The sequence below is a fragment of the Cervus elaphus genome, chromosome 17 (assembly GCF_910594005.1).
Source record: "Cervus elaphus chromosome 17, mCerEla1.1, whole genome shotgun sequence".
Classification (NCBI taxonomy): Eukaryota; Metazoa; Chordata; class Mammalia; order Artiodactyla; family Cervidae; genus Cervus; species Cervus elaphus.
Genome location: NC_057831.1, coordinates 27139972 through 27164848, shown reverse-complemented (window position 1 = coordinate 27164848; position 24877 = coordinate 27139972). Strand labels below are relative to the sequence as shown.

General features: G+C 40.0%; 1 pseudogene; it reads right to left on the bottom strand.

The window, feature by feature from the left end:
• Positions 1–374: 374 nt before the first annotated feature.
• Positions 375–8958, bottom strand: LOC122673356 (annotated as a pseudogene).
• Positions 8959–24877: the final 15919 nt, after the last annotated feature.

Here is a 24877-nt window from a genome sequence, read left to right as displayed (position 1 = left end):
AGCAATAAAGTTATAAATGACAGTCATCAATCAGATGAAACAATTTAGATGAAGCTTTTCTCTCTTGAAGAGATGGGGACTGGGCAAGTGGTCAGGAAGGGAATACAGTGTGCTTTTAACTTTGTATGAAAAATAATGCTCAGTTCCACGTTGCTGAACATAGTTTTGTTTTTGCCAAATAAATCCTCTACTTCAAATTGCTGTCCGAATGCTTTATTAAAACTCTGCTTCTGGCCTTTGTTTTCGAATCTGTCACTTTTGTTGCCACCTCCTGATCTCTGTCCCCTGAAGCTTCTACTTCTTTCCTGCTGTCCCCTGACACCTCAGTTGCCCTTGCGCTGTCCCCTAAAGACTCGATTGCCTTCCCACTGTCCTCAGAAGTTGTGATATCCTTCCCATGGACCTTCTAGCTCTGGTTGTTCTGTGGCCACAGAAAGCTGCCAATGCTGTGAATCATGCCACGTTTCCTGTACTTCTGATACTGATGCAGTAGGGATATCAAAGCAAACACCCTGCTTTCCTTTGAGAAAGACCATTCCCTTCACTTTGGAATCAATATCCTCACCCAGCTGCTCTTTAAGTTCTTTCCAAGCATAACTAATGTTTGGCATTTCAGTTAAGCACCACAAGATCATGGTCACAAAACCCGCTTCTGAGTTGATCACGGAACGCTGGTCTACCGACGTGGCACCAGAAATATGGGCTCCCTTCTCCTCAGTCAGCTTCTCGGCTGACTGCTTGAAGTGACCAATCCCAGTGGGAGGCCCAGAGTCCAAGAGCCTGATGGCATCTTTGCTAGAAGATTTTATTATCTCTGTTGCAGAAGGAACACCTATTCATTTAAATTTATTTCCCACTTTTTGCTCCACTTGAGCTAACTGGTATTCTTCTTTGTGCTGGTAAAAGCAGATGCAAACCCCGGTTCTCCCAGCTCTACCTGTTCACCCCGAACGATGAATGTAGGATTCCACATCCTTTGGTGGAAAACTTTGAACAACCAGATCAACCTCGGGGATGTCTAACCCACGTGCAGCAACATTGGTTGCAATCAAAACTCCAAAATCACCATTTCTAAAACTTTTCAGGGTAATTTCCCTTTGCTTCTGTGGAATGTCCCCCTGTGATGACTGGGCATCCTGTCTTACAGCCACATTCTGTGACAACTCCTGGGCTCTTCCTTCATTTCACAAAATATGATAGTGCGCCCTTGAAAACCACTGTACACTCGGATCACGTCTCCAATAACTGCTGCCCTCTGAGTCCAGTGGCACTTAGCCAGACGCTCTACAGTTATTGCCGTTTTCTGCATCTTTTTACCAATCAGGTCCACTTGTTCATATGTAGATTTCATGTATTTCTTAGCAATATTATGAACCCAATAGGGGCAAGTTGCAGAAAAAAGCAATGTTTAGGGACTGTCTTCTGAATCTTTCTTGTATGCCACACATAAAATCTCTTCCACTTGATCAGCAAAGCCCATATCCAACATCTGGTCAACTTCATCCAGGACAACATGCTTAAGTTTGGTGAGATCTAGCTTGCCATTCTGCAGATGGTCTTTGATACAACCTGGTGTCCCAACCAGGATATCGATCCCATTCTGCGTGCATTCAATTTGTCCTCTATAGGGAGTTCCACCATAAAAACAAGCCACTGCCAGCTTTTTTGTGATGTCACTGAAGTCTCTACTTATTTGACTTGCCAACTCCCTTGTGGGTGCAAGAACCAGTACCTGAAGGGCATGCTTCTCTTCTGGTCTTGCAGTTCTCCAAGAAGTTTCTCAATCAAAGGGATAGCAAAGGAGAATGTCTTTCCAGTTCCTGTCTGCACCCGTGCAATCAAATCCTTCCCACTATAGACATGGTGAAACATCTTTGCTTGTATAGGAAACAGGAAGGTCAACCCACAGGCTTTGAGAACTTTAATTAGATACGGGAAAATTAGAGAAAGCTCTTTCTTTTTGCTCCACGTCATTTCATGCTCTAAGTCACTGTTTTCTTCACTGGCAGCTTCCTTGGAGTTGGAGTCAGGTTCAGAATCAGGGAACCCATTCTTGAGGTTGGGGCTTTTCTCTTGAATTTTTCCATTTATTTCTATGGACCAACAAACTTAATACACACTTATTTCACCCAGCAATTTCACGTCTGTGTATTCAAGGGAAGGAAATAATGTTTATATGAAGATAATTATCATATCATAGTTTAAAATAGTGAAAAATTAGAAATAATCTAAATACCTGAAAAGAGGGAATTGGTTATATCAATTATTATGCTATCTATAGACTAAGATGCTTTCATTAACAATCATTCTGCAGATGAATACTTGTTGACATGAAAAAATATTCGACCTACCTCTAAAGCTAAAATTATATGTGAGGCATGACAGTATTGGGCTTCTCAAAGGAACTCAACCCTGAATATTTATTGGAAGGACTGATGCTGGAGCTGAAGCTTTGGCACCTGATGTGAAGAAATGACTCATTGGAAAAGATGCTAAAGCTGGGAAAGACTGGGGGCAGGAGGAGGAAGGGACGACAGAGGATGAGATGGTTGGATGGCCTAACTCAATTGACACGAATTTGAGCAAACTTGGGGAGATAGTGAAGGACAGGGAAGCCTGGAGTGCTGCAGTCCATGGGGATGCAAAGAGCTGGACTTGACTGAGTGACTGAATAGCCAAGGTGGCTCAGTGGGTAGAGAATCTGCCAGCAATGCAGGAAACACAGGAGATGTGGGTTGTGATCCCTGGGTCAGGAAGATCCCCTGGAGGAAGGCACAGAAACCCACTCTGGTATTCTTGGCCTGGAGAATCTCATGGACAGAGGTGCTGGTGGGCTACAGTCATAGAGTTGCACAGAATCAGACACAGCTGGAGCGACTAAACGTCATGTAGCACATGACAGTGTTAGCTGCATCCTTCTGTATGTTTTGAAACATGCACAACAAAAAGGTTTCTCTGAGAATAAAAGTATGGTTTTCTTTTTCCTTCTTTTGTGATTATTTTCTGAAATTCTGTCTACACTGGGAATATAACACATACCAGAAAGAAAAGCTCACTTTTTGATAATAATTAAAAAAGAACAGGGACTTCTCTGATGGTCCAGTGGCTAAAATGCCACACTTCCACTGCAGAGGGTACAGATTTGATCCCTGGTCAGGGAATTAAGATTTCCACATGCAGTGCAGCCAAAAAAAAAAGAAAAGAAGAAGGAGAAGATGAAAGAAAAGTTTTTCTTGAACTGAATAAAAATGAAAATACAATATATCAACTTTAAAAAATTATAGAAAAAAAAACCAAAGGAACCCAAATCTAGGCCTATGAACCAACAGTCAGAAGTACACTAGTGCTCCCATGATTATTTTGTACTTTAAATTGTAAACAGCTTTGAAATCAAAGTTCAGTCCTTGAGCTGACTCCAGCACCCTGCTCTGGCCTCTGAGCTTTGTTCCCTGTGGCTTCTTTCAAGGAGGGTGTGGGCAACCCTCCCATGCACCAGGCACCAAGTGCTGGGCTAGAAGGAGAGCTTAGGTTTTCAGCAATCAAGGAAAGGAGGTGCCTGAAGACACACAGTAATGATAGATTGCCCTACCTTCGGTTTTTGTATGTTAGAAGTTGCATGTGTAAATCATATGCCTGCCATGCTATTTATAGGTGTTCTAATCAGAACCTTCCATATTGCAGCAACTGAGGAATCACTGAGGAGTCAGTTAATTAATAGAAGTTGCACAGCCGGCTACAAGAAAGATGCCAAAGGAGAAACCAAATCAACAAAGAAGTGTTTATTCCTTGTAAGGAAACTGTGGTCCCCAAATTCAAGATATACATCAACTTAGAGGAGATGTCTAAGGCAAGAAAGCAGGAAAATATTCTATTCTTTCCCTCCCCTTTGGAAGTGTGTTTTCAGGTTTTCCTAATTGATATTATTTTTCATGAGTAACTTCATCTGATAGACAAAGAGCATATTCTTCTTTGTTGGTTAGGGCCAGGAGGTTGTAACTTCTTATTGTATCATCTTGGTGGAAAGGATTCTCTGAAGCCACTTAAACCATACATTGTTGCAAGACCTTGAGCTGTGGGGCACAGGAGAACAATGGATAAAGAATAAACACAGGATGTGTTCTTCATTCTGCATTGTGTAGTGTTTAAATAGCACATTGAGAAGTAATGGCTGCTGGTGCCACAGTGACAGGCATTCACACCTGTGCTGTGCGCTATTTTCAGGTCTATGAGAAATAGGCAACCAAAGGAGGTCTAGACCTGGGTACCTTCTCTTTGCTCGGTTTTAAGGAGAGCTGAAACTGAGTCCTGTGGAGTATTGTATGAAACTCTTGAAATCAGGGTTAAAACTTTCCAGCATGCACTGTGAAAAAAATTATAATTACAATAACAACTTCAATGTGTTAAATGAGGCAGCATATTTTTTAAAAAAAGATCAGAGGTTTGGGATTAGACTTAGTTCAAATCCTTGTCTGTTTCTTATTAGAGGTGTAGCCTTCACCTCAGTGAATTTCAAGGTCTTCACTATAAAATTGGAATAAAATCATGTATCAAAAAATTCATAAGGTGCATAGAGCCTTATGCTGCATTTTCAAACACACTCTCTCATTTGATCTTTGCAATTATCCCGAAAAGAAGATGTTGTTAACCCTAATTTATAGTTGAGGAACCTGAGTCTCAGAAATTGAAATGTTGACAGCTTGTACAACTCAATAACAAAACAACAAACAACCCAACCAAAAAATGGGCAGAAGACCTAAATAGACATTTCTCCAAAGACAACATACAGATGGCAAACAGACCCATGAAAAGATGTTCAACATCACTAATTATTAGAGAAACACAAATAAAAACTACATTGAGATACCACCTCACACCAGTCAGAATGGTCATCATCAAAATGTCTGCAAATAACAAATACTAGAGAGGGTGTGAAGTAAAGCAAATCCTCCTACATTGTTGGTGAGAATATAAATTGGCACAGCCACTGTGGAGAACAGTATGGAGTTTCCTTAAAAAAAAAACAGAAAACTAAAAATAGAACTACCATATGATCCAACAAATGGAAGGGAAAAAAGTGGAAGCAGTGACAGATTTTATTTTCTTGGGGTCCAAAATCATTGCAGACATTGACCGCAGCCATGAATTAAAGATGCTTGCTCCTTGGAAGTAAAGCTATGGCAAACCTAGACAGGGTATTAAAAAGCAGAGACATCACTTTACCAACAAAGGTCTGCGTAGTCAAAGCTATCATTTTTTCCAGCAGTCATGTACAGATGTGAGAGTTGAACCATAAAGAAAGTTGAGCACTGAAGAATTGATACTTCTGAACTGCGGTGCTGGAGAAGACTCTTGAGAATCCCCTGGACTGCAAGGAGATCAAACCAGTCAATCCTAAAAGAAATCAGTCCAGATTTCTGGAAATATTCATTGGAAGGACTGGTGCTGAAGCTGAAGTTCCAATACTTTGTCCACCTGACGTGAAGAGCTGACTCTTTGGAAAAGACCCTGGTGCTGGGAAAGACTGAGGGCAGGAGGAGAAGCAGGCAACAGAGGACGAGATGGTTGAATGGCATCACTGATTCAATGGATGTGAGTTTGAGCAAACTCTGGGAGATAGTAAAGGACAGGGAAGCCTGGTGTGCTGCAGTCCATAGGGTCACAAAGAGTAGGACATGACTGAGCGACTGAACAACAACATGATCCAGCAATCCCACTCCTAGGCACACATCTTGAGACAACCATACTTCAAAAAGATACGTGCACCCCTGCGTTCATAGCAGCACTGTTTACAATAGCCAAGACATGGGAACAACCTAAATGTCCATCTATAGAGGAATGGATAAAGAAGATGTGGTACATATATACAATGGAATATTACTCAACCATAAAAAAGTGAATGAAATAATGCCATTTGCAGCAACATGTATGGATGTAGAGATTATCCTACTAAGTAAGAAAGAAAAAGACAAATATATATCACTTATATATGTAATCTAAAATATGACACAAATGAAGTTATCTACAAAACCAGAAACAGACTCTCAGAGAACAGACTTGTGGTTGTCAAGGGGGTGGGGGGTGGAGGAGGGATGGAGTGGGAGTTTGGGATTAGTAGATGCAAACTAGTATATATAGAATGAATGACCAACAGGTTCCTACTGTATAGAACAGGTACCAATATTCAATATCCTACAATAAACCATAATGGAAAAGAATATGAAAAAGAATATACAATATATATGCATTATGTAGACAACTGAATCATCTTGCTATACAGCAGAAATTAATACAACACTGTAAATCAACTATACTTCAACAAAATTAAAAAAAAAATTAAAAACGGAAATGGAAATGTTTTGTTCTAAATCACACAGGATAATGACATGTATCTTCTGACTCATTGTCCTATGCCCTTTCCACAAAACACACAAAATATATTCTAGCCAACTAGCAATAAGGAAAAACTAACAAAAAGGAACAGGAGCTAGCTGGCTCTAGATAAGGCTCCTCTCTGCTTGACCCCAGAAGCCAGTGAGCTGGGGCTGAGCTGAGAAAGCAGCACGTGACCATGAAGGTGGCCCCCTGCTTACAGAAGTGAACTCAAATCTAAATTGGTCTAGTCAATTAGGAATGTGATTCTACCTACAGGAAGAGGATTTTACACATTAGCACTCCTAAAATTGTATGAGTGGAAGATGGTCTCAATTAATTTGTATTGCAAAAACTGATTATAACATAAGACCAAGGTTTCAGCCTGAGCCACCATAAAAGCTCAACAAAATAAGAGCTAATTCCACAAAGCTAACTTTGCCTTTTGTACTCATGGGTAGTTTCATGACTCTAGTCTGGATCATTAGCTCATTTTATTACCTGTGGGTTCTTTCAGTCTCCATTGGGTCCTCTCTCTGCCAAATTCTGCCTGGTATTATAATTCAGGAGCTTTGAGAAACATGAAATTTATGGTCTGGGATTTTTCTAGTTGTATAATGCAATGCTCTTAACTTCATTTTAAAAAAACTGCTTCAAAATAACTTTGGAGGGTAAATTTTGTCATGTGAGATCACATTAATGATGAATTCTTCATAGGGTCAAATGCCCATACCTATGGTCTAAAACATCCGTTCCAGATACAATTCTCTTGATAGTATAATTAAAAGCTTAAACTCTAAAGTAAGAGAGAACTGGGTTCTAAACTCAGTTCTAACTGTAGGATCTCAGAGGAATTATTTACATATCCTCAGTTTCCTGATCTGTAAAATGATGACAAGGATTGTATTTACCTCATAGAATCATTAGGAGGAATTTGAATGAAACAATGTTTGCAACATGCTTAGTAAATCCTGGAAAACAGTCATAATTCAAGATCCTTACTGCTATCATTATTCATCAAGTGTTTATTTTCTGGTGTCTCAGTGGTAAAGAATCTGCCTGCCAATGCAAGAGATGTGGGTTCAAACCCAGGGTCAGAAAGATCCCCCAGAGAACAACCCACTCCAGTATTCTTGCCTGGTAAATCCCATGGACAGAGGAGCCTGGAGGGCTATGGTTCATGGGAGTCTCAAAGAGTTGGACGTGACTTGGCGATTAAACAATAAACCATATCTGGCAAATACTGCAGCAGCAGAAGGTGGTTCTACTCAGGAGGCTAAGGTGACCAGTGCCTGGTGCATAGCTATTGCTGAAGCAGCAGTAAGCTTCTGATGGTAGTAAAACAAGCCAAGGGGGGTCTCTACGGAAGACTCCAACTCTGAGCAAGCTGCCACCTAGAAAAGTCACCTGATCAGGAACAATATCCTTAAATTACAAAAAATATCAACAATTGAATTTCAAAAAGGCAACAAACCAAAAGAAAATTCACAGAAAGAAATACAAATATTGAGAAAAAGAATACATGAAGACGATTTGAAAACAAGATTTCCTATGCTTTATACTTTCTGTAGATACATATTACTACAAAAATTACTATTTTTGTGTTACAAAAATCTCCATAGAACTAAGGTTTAAGATATCTATAAATGAAGCATTCAGTCCCCTCCTCTACATTTCCCCAGTTACAAGCACATGTTGGAATTTCATCATGATTTGGCTGCAAAGAAAAGGCCCTATTGTGGTCATCTCAAAGAGTAAGGCTTGGCAGGGCATTCTGTAGGTAAAGAGAACATTAAATCATCATTGTTAAACAAGGAAGAGAAAGAAAAGAAGGTTTGAATTTCAAGAACGGGATTATAAATTAAATCAGACTCAAAACAGGTTTGGGGCCATGTTTCTTTCACATTTTCCCGTCCTCTTTGTCTTCCAATAGTTCATTCTTTTATGATGGGCTCCCTTCCTGGGAAGTTACCTGATTCAGAATCCTTGACATTAGTCTTTCCCTTGCATCTTCAGGTCAAATCACCAAGTCGTGTGTCCTATCTCTTAAATAAATCTCTTTTAACTCAGTGTCCTCCTTTCCGAAGCCACCATGACCACCATCACTGAGGTCCATGGATTCTGGGGATAACTTCCTATTCAGTCTCTAAGCATCTGAGTCAAAACATACTGGATTTTTATTACCAAAAGACATCACTGACATGTATTTCATGATTCCCTGACTTATACTTTATGCTTTCATCATATTTATGTTATTTAACATTATTTTTTCCTAAGTTCTTTTTAAAGATGACTACTATAATCAGGGGAAAATTATGTTTTCAATCTGATAAATCAAGGTTAATCTGTAGAAGGGTATCAAAGTCATCAAACCAGGAATGAGTCTGACATTATTAAATATACTGTATCTCTATTATGAGTACTGAAAGAACTGATAGACATTTAATTGAGGATTTTGTGTACAGTTTGGAGTAAAAACTAAAGGATCATGTTGTGCTCAAGTAGCCTCTCCCCCACAGGTAAGCAGACCATATTTCCTGAGTGGTTGAGGACAATTCTATTTCATACCTGTTGTCCTAGAATAATCATTACGTATCCAGCTTGGGGAATAAATTTTATCATCACTATATCTAGAATGGTTATACCATACAGTATGTTTCCCCCTGTTTTCTTGGAAGAGGATTCCCATACTTGGGAAGTACCCATCATGTGGGATTCCGGGAAGGCTGAACCCCACATGGCAACTCTCCCAACCTTTATCCTCCATAAGTAGACACATGCCTCCAGCACGGCCAGTCGGAATAACCCCTATCTTGGACCACAGTTTAGGAATAAGCATATAAACCAAGCTATCCACCAGAGTCCTTTCTGAAACAGTTTTACAGGCACTTTCTGGAAAAATTCTCTTTTATCTGGGTTTGTTCAAGTGGTTGGATATTAGCATTGGGGTTCCAGGGACTTCTTAGCCTACCAGGTAGAGAAAGATTGTCTCAAAGTGAGAGCGCCACAATGACATCACTGACCATGCCTCACGTCAGCCGCTTACCAGTCTCCCCAGTTGAATAAGACATGACATTTTGGGGCTTCCTTAGTGGTCTAGTGGTTAAGAATCCACCTGCCAATACAGGGAACTCAAGTTCGATTCCTGGTCCAGGGAGATCTCACCTACCCTGGGGCAATTAAGCCCATGCACCACAGCTACTGGGCCAGGGCTCTAGAGCTGCAACTACTGAGCCCACGGGCCACCACTGCTGACGTCCAGGCATCTAGAGCCTGTGTTCTGCAGAAAGAGCGGCCACCACGTGAGAAGTCTGGGCACCACCACAGAGAGTGGCCCCCACTCACCACGACTCGAGCAGGACCACGTGCAGCAGTGAAGACCTAGCACAAAAACTAATAGATAAATCAATCTTTAAAAAGAGATGTGATGTTTTAATAACCAGTTTAAATGGCTCTAATTAATAGAACTATCAATTAGCCCAGCTCTCCTTCCAGTGTATAACACGAACCCCCGAAATGAAATCAAACATCATACGGAATCCCATAAAGGCAGAGGTTTCCATTCTTGGTATTTCTCTGATGGAAAAGAGAACACATATTAGTTAAAGCACTTAATAATACTTATTAACTAAATGTAAATCATTGTTACAGTTGTAACCACAAGGGAGTAACCAGAGAGTTTGAGGTGCAGCTCTTGCAAACTACAAGGGAAGTCTCAGAGGAAGAGAGTATGCTCCTTGCATCTTAATGACTCTTTCTGAGATAAGAACCTGCTGGGAAGCACATGACTCCTGGTTACATGTGGCTTATCTGCCAGATGCTGTCTAATTTGCACCCTCTTTCTGACCCCACCGCACCCCCCCCAGTCTCCACAGATTCAGAAGCTGGCCTGAAAAGAGGTTCTGCAAAGAGGTGAGATGACTATTTTTGCACATCGCTCGGTAAATTTTAAAAGCTGAAAATGTAATTAATTTTAGGCTACCTCAAAATATCCCTGAGTCAAAACACCTGCATCAAAGAAGCAACTTCAAAGTGCCAGGTATTGACTGCCTCTTTCCGTCTGGTCTTGCCCCCTTAATTTAGTTTCCATCCAGACTCTCGAGGGAATTTTATAAGATGAAAACCTGATCTAATCATGACCTTATTTAAAGTCCCTCCGGCTCCTGTTTTCCTTTCTCCCACCCCATCCCTACGTGGTTTCCCAGCTCCAGTTACGTCAAACCAAACGCAGGTCTGCGACTCCCTACGTGACTCATGACCCCATGCCTCTGCAAACCCTCCCCTGCCTGACGAACTGTTCATCTTGGGTCATCTCCTCTGAGAAAGACTCCTGGGTCTCTCCAGACAGGGCTAGTGAGGTGCTTCCTGCTCTGGGCTCCCTCAGCATTCTCTGCTGATTCTCTAATATCACACTTACTCCTTCAGGAGGCTTACTTGTCTCCTATTTGCCTCTCTTGCTAGGCTGTGGACCCTTCAATGGCAGAGGATATGTCTTCTTTATCTTTGTCGCCTTTGAACTTGATGTAGTACATCGAGTGGCAGTTGTTCAATAAATGTTTGTTGAATGAGTGAATTAATAAATGCATATATCAATGAATAAATGGGTAATATATTGAACATAAGAAACCAACCATAATAGAATGATTACACTGGATGTCTCTCACAGCTACACAATTTTTAATTTGTTCATGTGAAATTTGAAGTTGTTAGTTTCCTGCCTTCCCCACAGGGGGAAGGAACATTAGTGCTGATATTTAGAGTTTGAGAGTAAAGTTCTGTTCATCAATCATCAGTTGTCCTTCACGGGCATGATAGCTCATTTGCCCTTTGATAGTTCATTTGATATTAAGGACTCCACTTGATTTAGAAGTTTCCTGGATATTAAATTAGATAATACATGAGATAATACATGTAAAGGACAGAGTATGGCACAAGCGGCTATAGTTATTGTCACCAGCATCATGAACAGCAGACTTAGGGAATCATGCTGTTGCATATAGCAGCAGAGCCCAGAGGTTAGAGAGCACAGCGTTTGGAATTAACTGCCTGGGTTTATATCCTGCTTCCACCGCCTACTTGACTATTGGCCTTTATAACCACTGAAGGATAGGGGAAGGGGATAGGTAGGGAGATTGGGATGGATATGCACACATGGCTATGTTTAGGACAGTAACATGGAAACATGCATTACCATATGTAAAATAGATAGCCGATGGGAATTTGCTGTACGGCTCAGGGAGGTCAAACCAGGGCTCCAGAGCGACCTTGAGGGGCGGGATGGGCGGGAGGTGGGAGGGGACATGGGTAAACCTATGGCTGATTCTTATTGATGTTCAGTAGGAGCCAATGCAATACTGTAAAGCAATTATTCAATTAAAAATAAATACATAAATAAAGTAAAAAGAAATAAAATGGATAACCAGCAAGGACCTACCGTATAGCACATGGAACTCTGCTCAATGTTATGTAATTATTCAATTAAAAATAAATACATAAATAAAGTAAAAATAAATAAATAGAATGGATAACCAGCAAGGACCTACCGTATAGCACATGGAACTCTGCCCAATGTCATGCTGCAGTCTGGAGGGGAGGGGAGTTTCAGGGGAAATGGATACATGTATAAATATGGCTCAGTGCCTCTGCTGCTCACTGAGACTATCACAACATTGTTAATGGGCTACACACCAATACAAAATAAAAATTAAAAAAAAAAATAATCATATGTCTGTTCTGAGCTGGAGGGTAGGGGGAAGGGATGGACTGGGAGTTTGGGGTTAGCAGATGCAAACTATTATAAAATTGATAAACAACAAGGTCCTACTGAACAGCACAGGGAACTATATTCAATATCCTGTGATAAACAGGGAATGGAGAAGAATATCAAAATGGAAATATATATATAACTGAATCACTTTGCTGTACAGCAGAAATTAACCCAACTTTGTAAATCAACTATTCTTCAATAAAATAAAATTTTTAAAAACACAAAAATTAAAGATATCTTAATGATTTCTGAGTCTGAGTTGCCTAATCTATAAAATGAAGATGTATGCATTTAACAAGCATTGAGAGATTGATTTTTCTGTGTCAAGAATTTTTCTAGGTGCCTGGGATCCACAGCAAATAAAATGAATACCCCTGATCACATGAGGTTTACACTCTCGAAATAAAACCTATCAGAATAAATGAAATGTTCATAAATTAAATTTTTATGGTGATAAGTGCCATGGTTGAAAGAAAAGCCAGGATGTGGATGGGGAGTGGGACAAGACTGCACTGTAAACAGAGTGGCCACAAAAGGGGACATGTGTGTGAAACTGAAAGTGGAAAGAGAGAGAACGGGGCCACAGTGCAAGTGTGGGCACAGCAAAGAGGTGAGCATGGCCAAGTCAGGGGTCGGGGTGGAAAGTACTAGCCTGAAGTCAGACATCAGGGATGGACCTTGGAGGCCTGTTGTAAGGACTTTGACTTTTCTCTGAGTGGAATCCCATTGGAGGGTTTTGAGCAAAGGTGGGACTTGACTTAATAGGGTTACACGGACGATGGTTCTGAAAATGAGAAGGATGGAAGCTAGGAGGCCACGGTAATAATTCAGAGTAGATGGTAAAAGGGACCTTCATGGCCTGTGATTGTGATATTTTCCTTCCATATCACAGGAAATGGTTATAATTACTTATTATATCAGAACTGCAGCTTCTGGGAAATTATTGGACTCCAGTATATAAACCTATGACGCCTAAGATGCGAGTGGCAAGTCTTTACTTATGCTGTATGCAACCTGTGGAACCACGTGTGTTGGGGGAGAGAGAAAGAATATTAAAGATGACTGCAAGTTTTTGGTTTGAGCAACGGGAAGGATGAAATTTCCATGAATTAAGAAGAGTGAGTGGTGACTCAGTGGTAAAGAATCCTCCTGTCGATGCAGGAGACATGGGCTCGATCCCTGGGTTGGGAAGGTCCCCTGGAGAAGGAAATGGCAACCCGCTCCAGGATTCTTGCCTGGGAAATCCCATGGACAGAGGAGCCTGGTGGGCTACAATCCATGAGATCACAAAGGAGTTGGGCACGACTTAGGGACCAAACAACAATGAGGAAAATTGGTGGTGGCAGGAGATTTATTTTGAGCATGTTGAATTTTACAAGTGTGGTGCTGGGGATAATGATAGAACTTGTCTCTCAGGATTATTGTGAAGATTAGTTGGCATGTGTTAAGCATCAAAAGCTATCAGTAGGTGTTCAATAAATGCTAAATCTTGGACTTCCCTGGTGGTCCAGCAGTTTAAAATCCACTTGCTGATGTAGAGGACACGGGTTTGATCCGTGGTATTCCATATGCCACCACAACTACTAAGCCCACAGACCTAGAGCCTGTGCTCCACAAGACAAACCACCATGCAGAGAAGCCTGTGCGTGCAGTGAAGAGTGGCCCCCGCCTGCCACAACTAGAGTAAACCCACGCACAGCAACAAAGATTCAGTATAGCCAAAAACGAAATCAATTAATATAAATAAATAAATGCCGGATTCTATCATTGTCAGGTAACTTGAATTTTCAATGTACACATTTAAATTTAGACTGTAAAAAAATAAAAATAAATATTTAAACTGTACATATATATATATACACACAATATATATTTAAGATCATAGATGCATATATGTAGTCATAGCATCATCTTCTAAGTGGTTAGCATTCTAGGCTCACTATTCCAAAACATAATTCTAAAACTGCAATAGAGACTGATCTTCTATCATCAAATTAAAAATAATGAAGCTGTTATTTTATACACACACATCTGTCTGCCTTTCATCTATCTTTGATAAAACATGTGAATGTGTATGTTTGGAGTAGGGGTGGCATTTGCTTTGCAACGTCCTCTGTCCTCTTCCCCTGCTGCACACATGGGTTCTTTGTCCTGATGGAGTAATAATATACAAACAAGCAAGAAACCACTGAAGAATAAAATTGATTATCTTTCAGAATTCCTTTTCTGTTTCTCATCAGACCTGACAAAACAGGACTGCTCAAATCTAGGTTGTAAAAATGAAATTACATTTTGGTTTTTATCACCTGTGATACCATTGAAGCAGAATATTTTGATGTGACTGTTTAAAAATTCCCCTGTCAGCATGTAACAACACGTTTGTTACCATCAAATTTGGCAGGTTTCTCTCCCACTGACTCTTCTTCTCTGGACCAGGCTAAGCTACACTAAGAAAACGGTTTTTGGTAAAGTTAAGTACTTTGAAAAATACTCTCTTTTGAAAAAGCAACAACAGCAAAACTCTGTAGAATTAAGTGGTGGCAATTTGGGGAGAGAAAGAAGTCAGAGATGCTAAATGATCTAACACGAAGACATCTTAGTACCAAACTGTGCCGGACACGGCTTAGGATTTATGCAGAGCGTGTGCTTAGTAGGCATCGTCATCCCTCTCTAAGCTTCCACCAGGTATTCTCTTTTGTACATTAATACCTTTTGAAGTTATTGAATAGTTAATATTTTAATATACATTTACATATGCATATAGAAATATCCAGTTGGGGAATACTTTTTGTTTTATATAAACATGTCATGTATTTTTGCCAACTTATTTAAAATTTTTATAATGTATGTTCATATATGAGAATAAATGCTTATATATATAAATAGCATAAATAATAAAGGAATGAATACCTGGGGTGCTCAACTTAAGAAAGTTAAAACAAAAGGCTTCAATGTGCCCAGGTCACCCCTTATGGTCAAACTGCCTTCTCTCCTCTGAAAGATAACTATGGTCCTACTCTCCTAAAATTGGCACTATTTGTTCCCTTACTTACCTTTAGTTTTATTACATATGTATGTATTTATTCATTATTTATAGATGATAAAGTTTGAAAGTTTTTGACCTTTATATATAGGTAATTGTGCCGTAGTTATTTTTCTGGGACATGCTTTTTCCATCAATGTCACTTTATAAGATAAATCTACATTGAAATTTGTAGCCATTGTTCAATCATCTTTCTACTGTATAGTATTTTGTTGTGTGAATGGATACAAAAATATTTTTTCTTTTTCTTCATTCACTGGACATTTTGGTAATGTGCAATTTTTTATAAACAGTGCTGCTATGAATAATTTTCTCTCCCAGTGCCCATGTTCAGAAGTTTCTTGGACATATACTGAGGGTGGGCATATATCAAGAATATATACCACAGGTGGAATGAACATGTAATGTTTGTCAAGTATTCTCATAGATGTGCAAAAATGTCAAGCTCTGATAATGTCAAGATGTGAAGCAAGCACAGCTCTTTCAGTCCTGGCAAGAGTATAAGACAGTATGTTTGCTTGCTAAGTGGTTTCAGCGTGTCTGACTCTTTGTGACCCCATGGACTGTTGTCTGCAGGGCTCCTCTGTCCATGGGATTCTCCAGACAAGAATACTGGAGTGGGATGCCACGCCCTTCTCCAGGGGATCTTCCTGCTCCAGAGATCAAACATATATCTCTTATGTCTCCTGCATTGGCAAGCGGGTTCTTAACCACTAACACCGCCTGTTTAAGTGATATAAGATAGCATAACTATTCTAAATGGCCGAGGCTTGGTGGAAATGAACACTCCGATTCACAAATCTCATGCAAATAATATTTTACTGCCACAAACTGAAAGGACTATTGTAATAAGAAATCTCAAAGTACGTGAAGCTAGGGCTGTTCAGTGAGCATTCTGTTAGAATCCTTCTACTCCCTTATGTTTAGGCTGAGGGCAGTGGCCATTGGCTTGTCCATGGTAAGGTCTCTGAGGATGTGAGAACTTCATGGTTAAGAAAAACTTCTTTTAGCAAGCCAAGTCACCTAGATCTAACATACAGGTTCCAGATACTACTTCTTACTACACTCCCAGTATCTTCTTATCGCTCACCTACATAACTGCAATACTATTTGTTGACAGTGATCAGACCATGGACAAGCAAAATCAGTTCCAAGCCTAGGAAGGGTGGTGGGAAAAATATACCATCAGATTTACCGTAAATAACAAATTCCTTTCAAAAGAGGCTACCAGATTTCCCTGGTGATTCAGCGGCAAAGAACCCATCTGCCAATGCAAAGGACATGGGTTCAATCTTGGTCCAGGAAGATCCCACATGCTGTGGAGCAACTAAGTCCCCTCAACACAACTACTGAAGCCCACACGCCTAGAGCCCGTGTTCCACAATGAGAGACGTCACCACAATGAGAAGCCTGGGAACTGTAACTAGAGAGCAGCCTGCATGCAGCAACAAAGACCCAGCAGAGCCAAAAATAAAATATTTTTTTTTGAATAGTGGTTACATGTTTTAATATTGTCACAGACTTAGTATATAGAACATATGTTGCAGACATCTTCTCCAAGACTATGGCTTGTCTCTTCACTTCTTTTATAGTATATTTCACAAATTCAAAATAAAAGATTAATTGTGATTTTTCACGGGAATGCTGTTATAGCCTGAACAACCAATTCATTCTTAAAACTTGCACTATGCTTTATCAGATGAGTCAGCTAACATTTAACACTACTATCCATTTTATTATTTCTCTCTATTGATTAAAAAAATGGACTGACCAGAGAGTTAAATTTCAGGACTTCTAAAATATAAAATAATGATAAAATAGCCCTAAATAACCAAGAAAATCTTGAGAAAAAAGAACATAGCTGGAGGAATCATGTTCCCTGAGTTCAGACTATACTACAAACCTACAGTTATCAAGACAGTATGGTAAGTGGCACAAAAACAGACATATGGATTAATGGAATAGGACAGAGAGCACAGAAATAAACCCATGCACTTATGGTCAATTAATCTATGACAAAGTTGGCAAGAATTCAACAGAGAAAAGACAGTCTCTTCAATAAATGGTGCTGGGAAAACTGGACAGCTACATACAAAAGAATGAAATTAGAATATTCTCTCACATCATATACAAAAATAAACTCAAAACAGATTAAATACCTAAATGTAAGACTATAAAACTTCTATAAGAAAACATAGGCAAAACACTATTTGACATAAATTGTAGCAATATTTTTTGGCTCTGTCTTCTAGAACAAAGGAAATAAAATAAAAAATAAACAAACGGGATCAAATTAAACTTAAGAGCTTTTGTATAGCAGGGGAAACCTTAAATTAGACAAAAAGACAACCTACTGAATGGGAGAAAATATTTGCAAATAATGTGACTGATAAGGGATATCTAACATATATAAATAGTTCATACACCTCAACATCAAAAAAAAAAAAAGAAAAAAAAAAAAAGACCCAATTCAAAAATGAGCAGAAGACCTAAAGAGACACCTCTTCAAGAAATGCAAATCAAAATCACAATGAGACATTACCTTACACCTGCCAGAATGGCTATCGTCAAAAAGAACACAAATAACAGCTATTGGTAAGGATGTGGAGAAAGGGGAACCCTCATACACTGTTGGTGGGAACATAAATTGGTACAATCACTGTGGAAAACTGTATGGAGTTTTCTCAAAAAAAACCATATGACTGAGCAATTCCATTCCTGGGTATATATTTGGGAAAACAAAACTCTAATTCAAAAATATATATGTAGTCACAGTGTTCATAGCAGCGTTATTTATAATTGCCAAGATATAGAAGCAACCTAAGTGTCCATCAGCAGATGAATGGATAAAGAAGATACGATATATGTATACACAATGGAAGATTGCTCGGACATAAAAAAGTGTGGAATTTTGCCATTTGCAACAACATGGATGGACTTGGGGAGTATTATGCTTAGTGAAACATGTTAAACAGAGAAAGACAAATACTGTATGATATCACTTATGGGTGGAATCTAAAAAACACAGCAAACCAGTTAGCATAACAAAAAAGAACAGACTCATAGATACAAAGAACAAACTTGTTCTTTCCTCTGGGGAGAGGAAAGCGGGGAGGGGCAATGTAAGGGTAGGAGACTATGAGTTACAAACTATTATGTACAAAACAAGCTATAAGAATATATTGTACAACAGGGGAATATAACCAATAATTTATAATAACTATAAATGGGGTATAACTTTTAAAAATTATGAATTACTATATATACCTGTAACGTATATAATGGTTGGATGGCGTCACCGACTCGATGGACATGAGTTTGAAAGCTATGGGAGTTGGTGATGGACAGGGAAGCCTGGCGTGCTACAATCCATGGGGGTCACAGAGTCGGACATGACTGAGCAACTGAACTTACATAATATTGTATATCAACTATACTTCAATTAAAAAAATAAAATGATAAAATGTATCATAAATATAAGAACTTAAAAAAATGCCATAATGGTAAGTGGTATTCAGAAATTCAGTACAAATATGAATATTTATATGTTCTGCTTCAAGGTGATCTGTAAATGAGATAATTTCCTACATGGAGCCTTAAAACAAAATGCAAAAAAGAAATATATCATGATGAAAACATTAAACTGAAATTTATTGGCCTTATTATCCATTTATCCCTATTCCTTGATATGCTGCTGCTGGGCTAAGTCGCTTCAGTCGTGTCCGACTCTGCGACCCCATAGACAGGAGCCCACCAGGCTCCATGTTTTGAAATTTTGATAAATGTTGTATGAAGCCAGAGAACTTCCATATAATTTTCAAATAAAGAAGAGAAAGCTCTATAGTAGACTAAAAAAGATTTTCTAGCACAAGCCCTAAGTAATGCATTTTAGAAGAAAACTGATATATTTTATCACTAAAAGCATACACCGATGTTACTAAGACATCATTCATAGCTTTATTCCTTATTGTAAAATTAGGTCAGGCCAAGACAGTAAAGAATCTGCCTGCAATGCAGGTTTGACCCCTGGGTCTGGAAGATCCCCTAAGGAAGGAAATGCCAATCCATTGCAGTATTTTTGCCTGGAGGAGTCCATGGACAGAAGAGCCTGGAGGGCTAAAGTCCATGGGGTCACAAAGAGTTGCACATGACTGAGCAACTAATACTTTCATACTATTGCTAAGAATTCTATAAAACTTCTGATAAAAATATAGTTCTTGAGAGGAAACAGAATGAGTTATCAGATAAAATTCCTTTATCAAAGGGAACCAGTTGAGGTCACGTGGAAACACTATCACATGTTCAGTGTGTGTGTGTGTGTGTGTGTGTGTGTGTGTGTGAGTGAGTTCTTTTCAGTAGGTTGGAACCTCTGATATGCTGAAAAGAAATCCGCACTTGGTACACATGCTATCTGTCTATGAGAGAGAAGGGTTTGGTGGCATTTGTCCCACTTATTACTGAAATCCATGCTACTATAGAGATTTTTCATTAACTGAAAATTTCTATGTGAGAAGTGAGATGGAGTGGGGCCAGTGTTGACAGCTGGGGACATCCAGGAAGGGGTTAACAGAATTTGCTACAGATTGCCTGACCCCACATTGATGTACACATTCACTGGCATTCAATGCTAAGTGACTCTTGACCTTCAATGCTAAGTGACTCTTGACCTTGGTTTTTGAGTTGAAGGAAATAAAGACAAGTAAAAATGAGATGAAATTATATCCACTAATGGTAAAACTGTTCAGCATTCTGTGAAGGGAAAAATTAAGCAGTGACACACACACAAAAATCCACTTCTCCCCACTTTCATAGGAAAAAATACTCACAAGACCATAAACAGAAACATAATTTTACTCAAAAGTATTCATATGAGACCATATTAGAGACATTTCTATATTCATAACACGATTAATGCCAGGAAGGGCTAAGGAGACCATCTAAAGTATTATCTGATCAGGGACAACTTTGAGAAAGAAAGGAGGCCCTTTTAACAGTTTTATCAATGTTAAGATAATAGACTTAAACTGAAACCACCTCAGAGATATATGTCATCTTAGTAAAGACTATTTGTAGGACCTCCTTGATGGTACAGTGAATAAGAATTCACCTGCCAAAACAGGGGACACAGGTTCAACCCCTGGCCTGGGAAGATCCCACATGCCCTGAAACAACTAAACCTGAGCTCCAAAACTGCTGAGCTCACAAACCACAATTGCTGAGCCTGTGTGCCTAGAGCCTGTACCCTGCAACAAGAGAAGCCACCCCAATGAGAAGACTGTACCCTGCAATGAAGAGCAGCCCCCTCTCACCACAACTAGAGAATGCCTGTACACAGCAATGAAGACCCAGCACAGCCAAAGACATTAATTTTTAAAAGAGACAATTTCTATGATTTCAGGTAACTTGTTTGACTATTACATGTATAGTATTATTAACAAAGTAAACAGTTACCATTCGGGGTGAAATACATATTAATGTTGAGATAAGCTATTGAGACTTCTTGGAAGATCGAATTATGACATAAATCATTTGGTTGCTGAGTATTTCGATCTTTTCCAATCCTGGATGATTTTCTCATGCCTTAGAGAAATAAATTGATTCTACATATTGAGCATATTTTACATTTTTAATAAAATGTTTTTAAAAAAAGGACCCAGAAGAAATACTTTCAAAAGCTGAACTCACCCAGATTGGACTTAATAATCCATCTGTCGTTCTCTTCCTAGGTGAAACATCCACCCTTGAGTTAGAAAGTACTTGGTAAGTAAGATGGCAGAGGAATAGGATGGGGAGACCACTTTCTCCCCTACAAATTCATTGAAGAACATTTGAATGCTGAGCAAACTGCACAAAACAACTTCTGACCGCTAGCAGAGGACATCAGGCGCCCAGAAAAGCAGCCCATTCATTGTCTTCGAAAGGAGGTAGGACAAAATATAAAAGATAAAAAGAGAGACAAAAGAGCTAGGGATGGAGACCCGTCCCGGGAAGGGAGTCGTAATAGAGTAAGTTGCCAAACACCAGGAAACCCTCTCACTGGTGGGTCTGGGGGAAGTTTTCGAATCTTGGAGGGCAACCTAACTGGGAGGAAAAATAAAGTACTTGGTAAGAAATCTCACCATGGGATGAATTGAGACAGTAGCACTGAAATATATACTTTATCATATATAAAATTGATAGCCAATGAGAATTTGCTGTATGATACAAGAAGATCAACCCGGTCCTCCATGACAACCTAGAGGGGTGGGATGGGGTGGGAGGAGGTAGGGAGTTTCAAGAGGGGGGGCACATGTGTATACCTATGGTTGATTCATGTTGATGTATGGCAGAAATGAACACAGCATTGCAAAGCAATTATCTTCCAATTAAAAATAAGTAATTTTTTAAAAAGAATATGAAAAATGATGAAGATTTTGAAGAGGAAAGACATGCTCATTAAAAAAATAATCTCACCATAATTTATCCATAAGCACTTGAAAGATTTACCAAACACCTGCTGCCTATCTTCCAAACTTTTCACTGTGAGAATATTGCTATTTAATAGAACAAAGAGAACTCTAAATTGGATATGAAATCTCCAATGGTTCACAGTGTCTGCAGATCCCTTAGTGAAAGATAGTAAAGAAGTATCATCCTTCTTATTGATATGAAACTGGTAAATAATGCTAACAATAGTAAGTTAACATACTATGCTTTTGTTTCATTTTTTGATTATGATTAATCTTTTGAGAATGTTTACATTTGCTGGTGATCTGCATGACTCATACACAAAGTAAATGGTCTGCAAATGCCCAAAGTCTTAGAAACCTTTAAAAATGATAGTTCCATGTCAGAACTGAGGCTTGTAGGTCTGAGCCTTAACCAAGATTGCAAAGGGTTGACAGGATAGATATGTTTATGGTCTACATTGCTCCATTATACTGCAAGAATTAACTCAAGTATCATATTTTACAAACATCTGAGTCCTATTTGTGTGTCAGAGTTATAACAGTGTACAAAAACCAGCCCTTGCCCTCAAGAAACTTCAGAGGATCTGTGAAACCTCAGAGGTTTAAGTGCTACATTAGAGAAAATTTAAGAATCTCTAAAAAAGTACGAAAGAGTACCAACCAAGACTTGGGGGAGTCAAATCAGACAACTGAAACCTGAAGGCTGAAGGAGTGGTGAAGGAGAGCATTCCTAGCAGAGGCAACATGATTTGCACAAACCCAGGAGGTGAGAAAAAGCATACCATCCCCAAAACTGCAGATCACTCAGTGAGGCAGGACACCTGGAGGGAAGAGACACTACGATAAACATGGTTTGTGTGAGCTACATTACGGATCTCCATCCTGGGCACCATAGGTAGCCAGTGAAGAATATGCGCAGAAGAGGGACGTGACTAGAAGCACATTTTAGAAATACTCTGCAGTAATGGAAAATGGATTGGAGGGAGGCAAGAAGAGGCAGGGAGACTTGGCAGGGGGCTATAATGGCAATGGGATGATTTAAGAGCAATGATAGCTGTAATTATGGGAATGCAAAGGAAGGGGAAAAGAGAGGATGAAAGTGAATTTTGACATTTAATTTTGGTCTTGAAAGATGAGTAAGAGTTTACCAGGCAGGCAAGTAGGGACGGGCATTCTAGGCACAGCAAAGACGAAGGAAACCAAAAGAAAAAGGCATATTCCTAGGCACTCATACATCAAAGAGATGAGATATGGAGAGAAAGATGGCTTGGGAACAGGGTGGGATGCCACTTGGTTTTCAGAGAGGGGGAGTGACATGCCCAGATCTATAGTTTAGAAAAGCAAAGATAGGGCACAAGACAGATTTAGAGTATGGGGAGGCACCGCCCTACCAAGCCCCTTTACAACAGCACATCTGGTCGCTCCACCTCTGGGCCTCCATAGGAATTCCTTCAAACAGAGAAGATTTGACCAGAACAAGGACGCACTGAGATTTCCACAATGAAAGGCTGTCAACAGATCCTTGCAGGAATCAGGCTGGTTTTAGCCACTTTGAGTTGCATGGCACCAGCTGACACCCTCTAAACAATCAGAGTCCCTTTTGGAGTGGAGGAAACTCATGGAATGTTTAGCAATAGCGAGGTAAATATTCTTCAACATTAGCTACAGCTCTTCAAGTTCTCCCTTGTCTTCTCCTTTCCTCACTGACTAACATAAACCAATCATCTGTTCTGCAGCCTGCTCCATGGAGGTAAGCAAAGTACCAGGGAGAAGGTAAAATACACTGACTGACCGTTTCCCAGCCTGGAGTGTTTGATTGACTGATTACGGGAGGGGAAATATCACTCCTGCCTGTTCAAAAAGGAGCCCCGTGAACACCTGTTCTTTGTAGAAGATGTAGGAGAAGAGTCAGCCTATTAATGCAGGGCCAAAGTCCTCACAAGGAATGGGATACAAATATCACAAAGGGCCATTGTGAGCAAAGCTGCCTTTAACTGGGTGACTTAGCTCATTTGTAGCATCCTAGGAGCAAGTAAACCTCACTCCTGCACAAGTATCTGAAACTTCATGAGCGGCTGTGAGCTCCTGACCCAGGCTTGTGTTTATGATTGAGTTCAGAGAAAAGATGCCACAGAAGATGGTCCCTGGTCTCACAGCATAGCAGGGACTCCAGCAAAGAAAGCTGCTATCAATTTTCGATTTCTATGACTCATCTCTCACATTTTAATTTTCTGGAATTGGGATGCAGCTCACTACTGACGTGTAACATTTAATGCAGTATTATTTCTTTTCTTGTAAGATGTTCTTCAGTAGATATGTGTCAGCTGACGTGCTGGGAAAGGCATGGACAGATCTATTCCCCTCAGGGGGTGGCGAGCATGTGGTTCAACCCGTGACCTCTGCCACAAGAGGCTGTTTGCTTATGAAATCTTCCTCCTGCAGAATGGTGCCCACAGAGCTGGGTGTTCTGGGAAGTCTGACCTCTGGGTGGACAGAAGTGCCCTGAGTGGCATAATTGTGGGGTCCCTTCAGCAGGGGACCTCTCATGCATCCTGTTCAGTCTGAAATTCCTGCATTATAAAGTCATTCCTTTAGGTCTTAAAAAGTCATCTTGTCTTTGAGAGTTTTCTATTGCATTATCTTCAGATTGAATAGCAGTGAACTCTTTTCCAGTAAAATCTCATTGGCAATAATAGTATATAGATATTTCAATGGATACTTGCTTATTGGAAAAAGAAAATCTTTGCACAATTTCTGAATCACCTCCATGGAACACCTGTTTGAAAATTACCACTCAAATCCACTGAGATATATGGGAAAAAGTTATGAGGGAAGAATCTGGCCCAACAACCTCGTTTTACTAGAGAGGCAACCAAGGCTCCGAGAGATTAAGAGGCTCAGCTGCAGGCAGTATTTATGCAGGTGGTGACCATGGGGATCAGAATCTCTGCCAGCTGACTCCTGGTCTATAGTTCTCGTAGGACAGTAGGTGCCGCTGACAAGAGGGGGCAGGCAGAGGTCCACATACCTGGGTCACCATGTTGCCTGGCACTGGCCTTGTGCCCTCAGAAGAGATGCCTGCCACCACGCCGCTGGAGCTCCTGCAGCCTGGTCCTCCTTCCTCTCCTCTCCTCTCTGTGCCAGCTGCCGTCATGAGGAGGGTGGTCGTCTCCACACAGAGGCCCATAACCTCGTGTCAACAGACCAGGCAGCCTCCCATGAGGCGAAGCTGTATGGCTGAAGTCCATG